This window comes from Poecile atricapillus, chromosome 26 (assembly GCF_030490865.1).
Source record: "Poecile atricapillus isolate bPoeAtr1 chromosome 26, bPoeAtr1.hap1, whole genome shotgun sequence".
Classification (NCBI taxonomy): Eukaryota; Metazoa; Chordata; class Aves; order Passeriformes; family Paridae; genus Poecile; species Poecile atricapillus.
Window position 1 is genome coordinate 6,094,290 of NC_081274.1, and position 11,539 is coordinate 6,105,828.

An 11,539-nucleotide genomic window follows, 5' to 3' on the forward strand; every position below is an offset into this window, starting at 1 on the left:
CAGCGCCGCGCGCTCTGATTGCCTCAGCCCTGCCTGAGCCCTGCGCCTGCACCAAGGGGGGACACCCTGCTCCAGGGGGGATGGCCCCAAAATGGGGGAACCCCAGCAAAGGAAGAACAAAGGCTCTTTACAAACAGATGATGGGAATCTCATTGGACATAGGGCAAGGGACGTGGACATAAGGAATTGACAGCAGGAGCCATCAGTTTCAGAAAATGTTATTAATTGATGACACAGACTGCTGCTCAGCCAAGGTCCTGCTAAATTCATGAACTTCCAGAAGAACAAGAAAGACTTAACACAGCCATCAATATCATTAGCTGTACAAAAGTGGGGTGCATATTAAGGGGGTTATGTAGCAGGTGCATTGGGAAGTCTGTACCGCTTAAGTACTTCAGCCAGTGGGGAAAGGGAGAGGGAGATGTGGTGCTGGAAACCGAAAAATAGAAACTTCTACAGATGCTGAAGGGTCTTGGAGAGAGCTTGGATTGATGTAGTGATGAAGGTACACAGACACTCTGTAGAGAAATCATAAACTTATGTTCCTATCATTATAATTATTATACTAGAGTAAGTAAGAAATTATATTAGGTACGATTGTTTGAGGTTTAAACTGTAATAGTGTGACTTACAGAGTAGGTAAGAGACCTAGAAACTGTAACAGAGGTGTGTATGAGTACGTGACCTGTCAGCTTATTGGCTAAAAAGACTGACACAGTGCAGCAAAATTAAACAAAGGTGATAGGTTAGTAAGTGAAAACAAGCTTTGTGTCAACTGTCTATTGTCCAAAATGTTATATATTGCTGTGCAAAGAAGAAATTTGTGTCTTCCTTGAGCTATGGCTGACTTCTTGCTCTTCTAAATCTCATGCCCCAAGACTGGTATCTTATCTGGCTACTTGAGCAATAAATCATCTCAAAGCAAGGTGGTCCCATCCCTCGTTATACATCTCAACGATGTGGTGCCTCTATGAGGTCGATTGCTAGCAGTAGCATCAAGAAAGCCCCAGTGAACATGATCCCGGGAATTAAGCTTTAGTCTGAAAGGTTACTCCAACGAGTAACCAAGAAGCCTATGCAATCACTCAATCGATGAGGACGGCAGAGGTGCTCAATTTCATCCCTGGCCAGGGCGAGTCACGTGAGGACAGGTATCAGGATGCGAAGTAAAATTTTAAAGCAACAGAGAGATGTTTATTATAAATTTAAAAAAAAAGAAAAAAAAAAGAAAAAAAATATAAAAAGTTATTATCCTCCTAAGCAACAGTTAAGGAGCTTTCTCATTTGGATTCAGTGGAATTTGCTTGATATGGACCTTGAGTCTGCCTTTAAGAAGTTTCCCTGGAATGCTGTGGGATATCGCCTACCCTCACTGCTTTTTCTGTGCTTTTTGTTAAGATTGTTAACGAGCAATCTACACAGGCTGCAAGCCCTGTAATTCTACCTGTGTCACAGCAGCAGCCATCTTTACCTCCCACTGCAAACATTCTTGGCTATGCCCTCCTTTGGAGAGAGGGGTGAGAGTCAGAGAGAAAAAAACAAGGAGATGTCCAATGTTTTTAAATCGATTGTGGACATACAGGGGCAAGATATTAACTTTACCTTTGAAGAGGAGCCAAATTTAGAACAGTTTCCACCCGACCCAGGGGGGCACGGGGGAGCGCTGGAGTGTGCACAGAGAACAAAGGCACCCCATGGCGGAGCCGCTGTAGAAGAAGCTCCAAGTCCACACTGGACAAATACCAGCAAATACAGAAACAGTTGAGCAGAGCCATGGTGGCTCAAGCAGCTTCAAATGGAGACAAAATAGCCAAAAAAATCACTAACTATATGGTATCTAGTTCAAGATTCATTACTGTAATTAAAGGTTGATAAGCTGCAATGGTCATCGCTGCTACCACCTGGTTCATAGAGACTCTTCGCTTAACATCACCTGTTTTTGTATAGTTGTGTCCTTTTCCCTCTGTCTGTGAACGACAAGAGATATATTGAGTGAAAGAACTGGGTTTGTTAAAGTTAACTTTGAGGGTTTTTTTCTCTCCGTTTTTCCCCTCTGCAAGTGTATATGGGGCATGGTGAAGAATACACTGGAACCTTCTAGAGATAACAGCAGCCAACCAGGGCAGTTCACCCCCCGATCCCTCTCCAAGAAGAAGCACCAGGGTAGTACCCAGTTTGTTAAGAAGTCATGATTCATTGTTTTCTTAGAATGTCTTTATATACCTTTTTAGAGCTAATTTTGTTTTTTTAAGTAATTATGAGTTCTTGCGGTTTTACAGTTTTACTGGAGAAATTATTGTGACCCCTTAGAAAATTCAAAAAACCCCTCTTTAGAAATGTTTAGAGTAAATATTAACAGAAGTAAAAAGTTAGCTTGCAATAATTAGTTTTAAAACCTAATGTTGAAATACTGAGTGATTTACAGCTACTAATAAAACGACCTTCCAATTAATGCTATCTACAGAAGATATTCATGGTTTGAAAAATAATTAGCTAGGAAAACTTCACTGTACAAGAATACAAAGTTAAGTTAACCACAGATTATCCATTTACCCGTTTTTTCCACAATTTCAGTAAGGTAATTTCAATGGGAATCGTTTTGCTATGAAAGCACATGTAACAGCATATATACCAATTGGGACTAAGGATTTTAATTAAAAATTGGACTTGATGTTTCTTCAAAGTGCTACAAAAGCTGAATGGCAAATTGCCAAACCCTTCTTTGTTGTGGCTTTTCTCTAGTAAAATTGTACTTTAAAAATCCTAACAAACTTAAGCTTGTACCAGGCAAATTCCTACTACAAATGAGTATTTTCAGTAACATCTGCAGTTATTATGAGTTATTCTCAAGGCTAAATTACATAAAATCATAATGCATTTTTTACATCTTTATAATCTCTATAGTAAATCCATGTTGCTGTTTTATTATGTTCAAAAGTTATATACCAAACTTTCAATTGCCTTTTTTTTGTAATAAGAAGGTAAGATTGAGTTATGTTTTCATTTGATATAGATTAAGTGTTAATAGAATTAAGCAAAGTTAAGTTTCACTAGGTTTAGGTCTGAGTGTTCTTAATATTCTTTTAGGGTTAAGTTTTGTTATTTCCTTCTTTCAAAATTAATTTCTACCAGGTTTGAAATTTAAATTGTCTCCTGTTTTGTTAAAACACACTTGTCTAAATTGCAAAGTACAGTTATTTTCCTAGAGAGATGAGGATGACTACAACTGAAACAGCTGTGATGGAACACTGATAAACACCTGCATGTGAATGGAAGAGGATACAGTCTGTTGCATCCTTCATTTCATCCAAGGTTTAATTATTCATTACAATCTTTACTGGTTTTGTTTTCTATAGCTTAATTGGTTCTCAGTGCTTCCAGAATTCCAAAAAAATCTATCATTGCTGAAAGTCAGCTACCATGAGAGAAACTTCAGATTAAACCAACTGCTAAATGGTTTGATTGGTCTGTTGCATACGACTTCTGATCACTTCCTTTACACAAATGCATTTTAACAGTTTGCTGTGCTTTAAGCATCTCATAGGTGCTATTATTAAGAACCTTGTTTTGAAAATGAGTTAAGAGGCATCTTTCCAGTTTAAAGCCTAAGGCCCTGGCCAAGCCTTGACTTTACCTAAATGGAATGTCTGCCAACAAGTCCAGATGTTTTCTGTACCAAATCAATATGTGAGTCACTTTTGACTTGGAAACTTGACCCTATTAATATGACAGCTGGATTAATTTTGAAGTGGGCTTGGAGAATCATTTCCAGAGGTGGTTATCCAGTCCTTCGCTGATTTGAGGTCTGTCAACTGTTTGCAGACTCTGAGATGCTGGTACAGTGTTTTAGTGGTTAATAATAATTCTATATCAGATATGTTATTAACAGTGTTTATTATCTAATTAATTTCTAACTACTGTAAGTTTTCATTCATTATGTGTATAGTTTTGTGTTGGTATTCATATGCATGGTAAAAGTACATCTCACTTTTGAAAGCAAAAGGAATTGATGCCCTAAGAACATTCGATTAATGTAATATGTGCATTAGAAATTTAGACCACAAATCATCTTGAATAATGAAATATTTACACCAAAAATTGTAGAAAATATCATAAAATCTGAATTCACAATTAAGTGTACCACAGCTAAGCCTAAATGATTAATTAACTTAAAGGGGAGAGATGCCTATGTTTTGCTGAAAGGTTCAAAAGAGTAATTTATTCATCTGACCAGACTTGACTGCCTCTGAAAACATGAGACCCAATAAACACAGAAGTCACCATACAGCTGTAGTACTCAAAACAAGACCGGAAGTGAAACTGCCAGAACACAATTATGTCTGAAAAACTAGACAGACAGTTTGCCAACAGAAGTTTCATGTTATCATGATGTTGTGTCTCTACTAATTTTCTTCAGTTACTCCCTGTTTCAGGATTAGAAGGAACATTCAGTGATGTTAAGGATCAACCTTTTCAGCTGATACACTTTTACCTGCTTTAAACAGCACATCTGGAGTCTCAACTATTTGGATCTTAAATAATAATAATTTTTTCACTTCCCTGGAGGACACTGGAAATTATTTTTGTACCATTTACAAATTATCTTATCTGGCTACTTGAGCAATAAATTATCTCAAAGCAAAGTCGTCCCATCCCTTGTTCTTCATCTTGACAATGTGGTCAGGAAAATTTTAATGAAAAGGAGGCTGCATCCTCCAACAATTGGAGAGAACCCATGGGAAATGTCCCATGGCCTCTCCTTATTTTTTGAATGAAATTACTATTACAGGACTCCTCTGTCTTCTTTGTAGACAGAAACTCTGGAGATGTCAATTTTTCCACACACCTTGGGGCAATTCCTTCCACCATTCAGGCCGGTGGGCAGTGAGTGCAGCTGAAGGTGCCTCACCCAGTTTGGGGGATCAGCTCCCTCGGCTGGCGGCGGCACCGGGGATTGATTGGGTACCCGAGAGTGAGCAGGAGACAGACGAGTGACGGATCAGGGGGGCTCTCAAGAGTCGGCAGGGAGAGAGCACTGAAAATCTCAGCAGTGACTCCAGTGGGATCTTCAGGGAGTAAACATGGCAGGGCACCCAGGGAGGGGACAAAAGGGAAAGCCACAATGGGGTCCCAGCAAAAGGGATGAGGATCCCAAAATATCTCTGAGGGGTCCCATGGGAGCATGTTGAGGTAGTTTACAAATTCTACCAGAGGTAATTAAGGACATGGACACCCAGGGGGCCAATAAGGAAAGTCCAGAGGAGATTCAGACAACAGGGGATGGATGGTGTTGGTGTGCTGGGAAGGGATTGGGTGAAGGGGAGTGTGCAGGATTATGGTTAAGGCAAGAAGCAACAGGAGGAATCTATGTGGTAGAAAAAAGAATGACAGAAAAGAGGAGGAAGAGAAAAATACTGAGGACTGGGATATTTTACAGAACTGTCTTATCCTCAAAATTTGCCCGCTGATCCAGATCATTTCTATTCCAGTTTTCCAGGACAGGAAAAGAAGGAGGTGAGGATTTCAGGGGGTTTCTCTGAGCTGAGAGTGGCAGGAGCGGGCGCAGAGCTGCGGCACCGGGAGCACGGGCTGGGGGCCTGTGGGGAGCTGTGGGGCCAGGCCGGGGCTGTGGGGCAGCCGGGGCTCAGCGCCGGGCGCTGCCTGACCCCAGCACCCCCCGGGCAGGGCCGGCAGTGGCCCCCGGCCCCCAGGAGGCTGCGGGACGCCCCGGCCGCTGCCCGGCCCCGTGGAGCTGCCGGCCCTGCCCGCCGGGGGGGCCGCCTTTGGACACTGCGGCAGGACAGGGACCGGCTCTGGGATACGGGCTGGGGAGGGGAGCCTCAGCACAGCCAGCACCAGGAAGGAACAGCTCAGAAATGGGGATTAGACCTGCAAGGATCAACATGATCTTTTAAGCATTTTGTGCTGGGTCCCTGGAGAAAGGAAGGATTTTGCAGAAAGCTCAGCACCTGCCACAGGATGAGCACCCACAGGCACTGAGGGGGGCTGCAGCAGGGCCACAAGAAGCCCCTGCAGCACTTGCTCACAAAGGCTCAGCAGCTGAATGCAGCAAGGGATGAGCAAAAGGCCAAGCTGAAGGCAAAGGCCATGGCACAGTTCCTACAGCCCCTGAGGGATCAAGCCCAGGGCCCAAGGGGGCCCCAGCACCCAGGGGACACCCTCGGCCACAAGGACCTGGCACAGGCATTGCCCTCCTGGCCAGGGCACAGCCCACCCAAAAAGCCTCTGGCAAGGAATCAGCCTTCCAGCTGCAGGGCACAAGGACACTGCAAGCACAGACAGGAGCACCCTCAGCACGAGCAAGTCCAGCCCTTGATGGACACGGATTCTTACAGAGGATGCAAACAGAATTCTGCCTTTGAGTGGGAACAAGAGGTAGAAGAGAAAATGCTTAAGACATGGACAGTCCTTCTGCAGGGATGCACGGAAGCACCGGCCTTATTCGGGCAAATAAATAAATTGCAGAAAATATCAAAGGAATGTTCCTCACCCCCAGGAACTGGCTTAATGTAGGATGTGGATGACTTGCTCCAATCAGGAGGACAAGAAGTGCTAGAAGAAGCCTCTGTGCAATGGCTTAATTTTCAGGCTAAAAAGTATCTTTGAGTATTTGGGGGGAAAAAAAAAGTGCAAATAGTGGAGAAAAAGGCTGAATATTTGGGACCTATTTTGACTGAAAGTTTGCGGTGAACTGACCCAGAGAGGGTCTGGGGAAATCTCAGAAGTAATGCGCTTAAAAGGAGCTATAACGATTTTTAGGATTATTAGGGAATTGCAGGACCTGGATTGAGGATTCTCTGTTCTTGCAAGAACATTGTAGGACTTTTTAACCCCAGATAGCTTCAATGTCGATGTATGGACTTGAGAAAGAGAACAAATGAAAAAACAAAATTAAAAACTTGAAAAAATGAACTTGAGAACTTTTCAAACTTGAGAAAATGAAAAAACAAAATTATTGATGCCCCAGCCATGGCTCTTCCAGAATCAGAAAAGAAATTTTAACTGTATGTGAATGTTAAACAGGGCCATGCCAAATGAATTCTTGTGCTAAAATGTTTAACCCAGTGGCCAGAGTGGCCTCATTGCCTGCAGAACTGTGCAGCCACGACTTTAATGGGAACTGAGGCCCAAAAACTGATGGCAGGAGGATCTCCTATTGTTCAAGTCTGGCATCAAATTAAGACTTTGTAGACCAAAAGAGCCTCCAAATGAATGAGCAGAGCTCAGTTATTACAGTATGAAACTTGTTTAATAGCACAGGAGGATTTAGAATTGAGGACAGGGGAAGGGTTTAACCCAGCCTCCTGTTTGAACAGCCTGGAGAGGGGGCTGGGAAGAAACCCATGACTGCATTCAAGTGACAGAGCTCCAGACCCAGGCTGGGAGAGATTTATGAGACATTCCCTGGACTGAGAGACAAAATGTGTTTCTGGATGGGTTTTGAAGGGCAGCAGAAGGGAAAAGAGTGACAAGACTCGCTATTGTTAAGGAAAGGGAATTAGACAAAGCACTGGTTACTGCCCCCATGGTCAGCTCAACCTGCTGAGCTGGGGGTGCTTGTAAAAGCCTGGCACTGAAATGCCCTGAGCAGGAAGGCTTAAATATCTTCTGCTGACACCAGGGCAGCTAACAGGGTGCCAAAAGCAATTCTGACTTCCTCAGCAATCACTGGATCAGTTATCAAGGGATTTCTAAAACAAATAATTCCAAGAAAAGGGATTGTGGAAGCAACAGACTCAGACATAGGAACTCATTTTACAGGAAAGATCCTTCAGGGGCTTATGGCAGCTTTAGGAATACAATGGGAGCTCCACAACCCCGGGCACCACCAGAACTCACGTCAGGTAGGAAGAATGAATGGGGAAATAAAGAAACACCTGTGGAAGCTGGTGATAGAAACCAAGATGCCATGGGTACGGCTTTTGCCATTGGCTTCAGCAAGAATAAGAGCCAGACCCAGGGCAGATATTCAATTATCTGGAACTGATCTTTGGAATTCCTAACTGATCCTGATAATTCTTGACCGAGTGCAAGGTGGAGATAAGCGATGTATATTCAAAGCAGGCTGTGGGCAAAATCCTGTTGCCTGTGGAATCTCATCCTCAGGAAGCTCGGCTGGCAAAGACCCTGCCTTGGGACTTTGCTGTTCACAACATCCAACCAGGACATTGGGTCCTGCTGACAGCTCTGGTGGCCAAGTGGAGTGGCCCATTCCAAGTGTCCCTGAGCACAGAAACAGATGCAGCACAGCTGAACACAGGGGGACCTCTCAGCCTCGCCTCAAGGGCTCTGAAGCCCTGGAGATTTGGACTTCCCTGCTGCAGGAGGACCATGGGAGGCTGCCCATGGAGCCTGCACTGAAGGCAATGCAGCAGCAGCCAGGGCTCCCCAGCGGGGGAAGCCCCTGGGCCTGCCCACAGATCCTCTGCTCAAATCCTCGGCCTGGCCACCCTCCTTTGCCATCTCCAGCCACTGCGGGACAATCCTTGCTCTCACTCTTGCAGCTTCAGCCCTTTCTGTGCCTGCCCTCGCCACAGCTGCTGGGGAAGGCACTGGGACAATTCCACTCTGCCTCTCAATTACACTCACACTCTGCCCTGCCTGGGATTCGATTCTGGGAAAATATACCAAGTGTAAATTTTGTTAAAATCTTCTTTCTCAATTCAGGCTTGGTTTGGTTTTGCCTTGGGGAAAGAAATTTTAATTTTTTTCTTAAGGGATGTTACACCACTCAACAGAGGTGAGCTTAACATCTCAACAGACTGGAAATAGCCCAAGAGATTCCCACAAAGATAATGACCATCAACAAAACATCACACAGAATTCACAGAATGGCCAGGTTGGAAGAGACCTTCATGATTATTGAGTCCAACTCGTGCCCTAACCCCTCAACTAGATCATGGCACTGAGTGCCATATCCAGTATCTTTTTTAAAACATCCAGGTATGGTGACTGTACCACCTCTCCAGGAAGATAATTCCAGTACTTTATCACTCTTTCCATGAGAAACTTGTTCCTAATATCCAACCTATATTTCCCTTGACTCAGCTTGAGACTCTGTCCTCTCGTTCTGTTAGTTGCTGCCTGGAGAAAGAGACCAACCCCACCTGACTACAACCACCTTTCAGGGAGTTGTAGAGAGTGATAAAGTCACCCAAGTCCTCTGTTCTCCAGGCTGAACAACCCCAGCTCCCTCAGACATTCCTCACAGAGCTCATGTTCCAAGCCCCTAACCAGCCTCGTTGCCCTTCTCTGGACCCAGCAACAATGCCCAGTAGCAAATATCAACCAACATCTACCACAGACACTGCCCCAAGCACAGCTGGAGACACCTGGTCTGGAGAAGTCTGATCAGGAAACCCAGGAGTGCAGATCTAATTAACATCAGAGGTGAAGAAATCCAGGTGCAATAGGAAATCAGATACTAAGAACTCTATAACTTGGAAGCAATGAAACCAATGGATTTCTATGGGATCAGACTGTATAAAGTTTAGGAGAAATCTAGTAAAATTCACATGTTACAGAATGATTTTCTCTGCACGCTCAAGTTACCTGTGGATGAAATGATTTCTGTTGCACATCCTGGCCAGAATCAAATAATGCCTTGACTCTCTAACACTGAAGACATTATTGGAGTTTTTGTTTTTCCTGCACTTTCAGAGACAAGATTACAGCATTGGAATATTTTTTCTTAATAATCCTACTTTTATATTGTCAGTTAGATTTGGGCTAGGGATGTGAGAATCAATTTTTAGTACTAGGAAAAGAAGTACAAAAAACCTAATTGCTTTGGAATTTTGTTGCATATGTTTGTGCATGGCTCTTAGTGATGGCAAAATTTTGGTATAGGTTTTTCAATGTTCACCCTTAGGCTGCATTCTGAAAAACTAGAAGAGTTTTAAAGGTGACCCTTTAACACATAAACAATTCCTAGAATACAGTTAAAATAAAAAGGGAAAAAAAAAAAAAACAAACCATAGCAGATGGTGGGAGGGTCCACATGTGAGTCATCCCACGGCTGCCCTGGAAGAGAAGCTTCATTCCAGGCAGCCAGAAGGGGAGCTTTAGAAATGCAAATTGACACTGCTGGGCAAAGTATGGACAATATATCAGTCGTCCTACATAGGGGAAGAATTGGGCTGATTCCCTTTCCCCCTCACCTCAAGCTCTGCCTGCTTGCACAGACGGAATTTGCACAGCTAAAGGCAGACAGGGTGACCTGAAGCTGGAGGCGCTGGGAGTTGGGGCCGAGGCCGGGATGGAGCAGGGACCCACTTGCAGCCCCAGCAGGAGCCCAGGCCAGAGCAGGGGATGCCTGAAAGGCCCCGAGCCCGGGGGAAGCCCCTGCAGAGCCATAGAAGTGGCTCCTGGCCGGACTCGGGGATCCCCCTGGCGATCCCCGCTGGAGCAGCCTGGTCCTGAGGGACTCTGGCCCCTGGCAGGGACCCCAGGCTGCAGCAGGACAAGGATTCCTGTCCCTCAGGGGGAGGCAGTGACATGACCTGACTGTGACCCCCATCCCTGTGCCTCTGGGTAGGGACGGGAGAGGGAATGGGGCATAAAGTTAAGCCCAGGAAGGAGGAAGAAGTGGGGAAAGATGTTCCCGTAGAAATCTTTGCTTCTCATTCTGTTGCTCTGACATATTTGATAATAAATTCAATTACTTTCCCCAGGTCAAGTGTGTTGTGCCCATGACCAGTGACTGAACTGTCCTCATCCTTGTCCAGACCCTCAAGCCTTCCCTTATGTATTCTGCTCCCTGCCCAGAGGAGGAAGGAGTCACAAGTTTTGGCCGCTTTCCGGCATGCCCTGCTTCATCCCGGACTCACCCCCAGCTCGCAGCGCCCTCAGCTCCCGGGCACCCCGAGCTCCCGGCGCTTCAGCGCAGCGGCGCTTCCTTGGCCTCCTGCCCGGGCCGGGCCCAGCGCCGGGGCCGCTCCTCGGCCGAGGCTTCCGAGAAATGGCGGAGCTGAGGCCAAGGGAGGGAGGCCGTGCCGTGTGCAGAGCCCGCCGCTGGCTGCGATTGGCTGCTTCTGCCGTCATTCGTGGCTCTGGCGCGCGCTGATTGGGCAGAGTGGGAATAAGCACGGCCCTGCTGCTTAGGCAGGGAACCCCTGACGCAGGGCAGCCAACGTTGCCAGGATGTCTGTGCGGGCCCAGGAACGGCGGCAGCGGCCGGAGCCCGGTGAGGCGGTGGCGGAGCTCGGAGGCGGCCCCAGCGCAGCGTCCCGGGGACAGGGCAGCCACCTCCGGCCTACCGACATGAACTAGGACAAGCCAGCGCTGCTCCGCTACCGCCTCCTGCCGAGGCCCCAGCGGCAAGGAGACCGCGGGCAGCCGCTCCCGCAGCGCCCTCAGCCCAGGGCCAACACGGGCCGGCCACGGCACAAGCCACCCGCCACAGCCCCCTGCCGCCTCCTCCCGGGCCCGCACAGACGCTCCGGCAATGGCGGCTCTCCCAAGCCACGGCTGCCCTGGGGGCGCCAGCGGGGCCGGGCTTGTCCCCGCTCTGCCCAAT

General features: G+C 46.3%; 1 protein-coding gene across 1 annotated transcript in view; it reads right to left on the reverse strand.

The window, feature by feature from the left end:
- The window catches only part of LOC131588598 (zinc finger protein 239-like), a 45,622-nt gene extending 34,662 nt beyond the window's left edge, over nucleotides 1–10,960 (reverse strand). The window contains exon 1 of the mRNA XM_058857551.1: nucleotides 10,851–10,960. The gene's annotated coding sequence lies outside the window, so the exon portion shown is untranslated. The remainder of the gene's footprint in view (nucleotides 1–10,850) is intronic.
- Between the last annotated feature and the right edge of the window lie 579 nt (nucleotides 10,961–11,539).